Source organism: Hemiscyllium ocellatum, chromosome 38 (assembly GCF_020745735.1).
Source record: "Hemiscyllium ocellatum isolate sHemOce1 chromosome 38, sHemOce1.pat.X.cur, whole genome shotgun sequence".
Classification (NCBI taxonomy): Eukaryota; Metazoa; Chordata; class Chondrichthyes; order Orectolobiformes; family Hemiscylliidae; genus Hemiscyllium; species Hemiscyllium ocellatum.
The window spans coordinates 24,070,775-24,073,283 of record NC_083438.1 but is presented as its reverse complement, the minus strand read 5'-3'; positions in this window follow the sequence as shown (position 1 = coordinate 24,073,283).

The following is a 2,509-nucleotide window of genomic DNA, read 5'->3' as shown; positions in this document are numbered from 1 at the left end:
AGTTTTAACTGGAATTTTACTGCCAGGCAGCCTCAATAATCCAGCAGAGCTCAAATACTGCCAGCTGACTGTCTGATCTGAGCGAGCAGTTGAGGGTGTGGGTGAGATTTCAAGATGAGAGAGTGTGGTGCTGGAAAAGCACAGCAGGTCAGGCAGCATCCGAGGAGCAGGAAGGTCAGGAATCGGCCTTGAGCCCGAAACGTCGATTTTCCTGCTCCTCGGATGCTGCCTGACCTGCTGTGCTTTTCCAGCACCACTCTCTCATCTAGGCTCTGGTTCCCAGTCTCTGCAGTCCTCACTTATTCCCGACGCGAGTGAAATTGCTCTCAAACAAAATGTTCAATTGAAGGCAGAGTTGTGGTTATGATTGAAGTGATTTGTGCTTGAAATAATGGACAAGTATTGCCTGTACCTCCTGCGTTGCCATTAGTTCAGTATTGTGCGTTTTCACATGGATTATTTGGACCTCTTGCCCAACTGGGATCAGTCGGTGTTCCCCTGGGCTCATGATTTGCTGTCGATATTGTTGGGAACACTCAGCAGGTTGGGCAGCCCCTGCGCAGAAGGGGAACAGAATTAGCTGCAACACCTTCCCTACCCGTCCGTCCCTTCCACACTGATCTTCACTGGACGCGACCGTTCTCTTGTGTCTTGCTGGCCTTGTTATGCCCTCCCCTCCCACTGGATCTGTCACACCACCAACCTCCCCTTTCTCCAGCCTTGCTTCCCAGTCTCCAGCCAGCTCCCGGAGGAATGGGGAATGGGAATCAGGCGTCAAGGTGCTGTATGCGTGCAGGGGCAGCCGGCTATGGGTCGATGTTGTTGAAGACCATGCTAGGGGGCTCGGGGATCTCATGCTGGAGACCAGTTGCAGTAATGGGCCTCCATTTCGTTATCACCGTAACAGACAGGGCTGAGCCTGAGAGAATGAGGGGAAGACATCAAGTGATTTACAATGCTCCGGGGGGGGGGAGGGGGGTGGGTTGGGGGGAGGTGTGTGTGGTCCTGGAGGTTTCGAAGCAAAACACAGCAGGAGGTCCGGCTGCAGCAGCCCCACTAAAGTACCGCTGTCGTGGTTTGGCTCAAATGACGATTGCGCGGATATATGTCCGATCATTGGTGTCAATCCCAAAGTGGTGCTGCCTCAGAGTGACATTCAACAAGATCCAGCCATTCTCTACCTCAACCGAGGTGTGGTGGACAGCAGGCTTTTCAATAAGATATCATACGCTATAGTTAACGTCTCTGTCTCTGTATAACACGAAAGTTCACAGTGGTGGGGACAGGTCTGTCACTGTATAACACTGGGGTTACAGTACTGGTGGGGACAGGTCTGTCACTGTGTAAACACTGGGGTACAGTACTGGTGGGGACAGGTCTGTCACTGTATAACACTGGGTTGCAGTACTGATGGTGAAAAATGTGTTGCAGGAAACGCGCAGCAGGTCAGGCAGCATCCAAGGAGTAGGAAAATCGTCGTTACGGGCAAAAGCCCTTCTTCAGGAATGAGGAGAGTGTGCCAAGCAAGCTAAGACAAAAGGTAGGGAGGAGGGACTTGTGGGAGGGTATGGGAATGCGATAGGTGTAAGGAGTTAAGGTGAGGGTGATAGGCCGGAGAGGGCGGTGTGTGTATCTGTGTCTGTGAGTGTCTGTGTGTGTGAGTATGTGGGTGTGTGTGTGTCTGTGTGTGATTGTGTATGTGTTTGTGTGGGTGTCTCTGTGTGTGTGATCGTGTCTGTGTGTGTGTATATGTGTGTGTGTCTCTGTTTGTGAGTGTGTGCGTATATCTGTGTCTGTGAGTGTGTGTCTGTCTGTGTCTGTGCGTCTATGTCATTGTGTATCTATGAGTGTTTCTGTGTAAGTGTCTGTGTGTGTGAGTGAGTGTGTGTGTGTGTCGGTGTGATTGTGTGTGTGTCTATGTGTGTGAATGTGTGTGTGAGTGTCTGTGTATGTGAGTGTGTGTGAGTGTGTGTCTGGGTGCGTGAGTGTGTGTGAGTGTGTGCCCGTGTGAGTGAGCATATGTGAGTTTGTGTGTGTGAGTGAGCATGTGTGTGTGTGTGTGTGTGTAGGTGCGTGTGTGTATATGTGAGTGTGTGTATGTGTGTGTGCGCGTGTGTGTGTGTATATGCATGTGTGTGTATGAGTGTGTGTGTGTGTATGTATGTGTGTGTGTATGTGTGTGTGTGTGAGTGAGTGTATGTGGGTGTGTGAGTGTGTTTGTGTGTGTGAGTGTGCGATGTGAGTTTGTGTGTGAGTGAGTGAGCATGTCTGTTGTGTGGGTCTGAGTGTGTGTGTCTGTAAGTGTCTGTGTGTGTGAGTGTGTCTGTGTGTGTGTTTGTGTCTGCGTATGTGCGCGTGTGTGTTTCTGTGTATGTGTGGGTGTATTTGTGTGTGTCTGTGTGCGTGTATGTTCCAAGGTGTCTATGTGTGTGTGTGGGTATGGGTATCTCTGTGTGTGTGAGCGTGTCTGTGTGTGTCTCTGTGTGTGTCTCTGTGTGTGAGTGTGTGT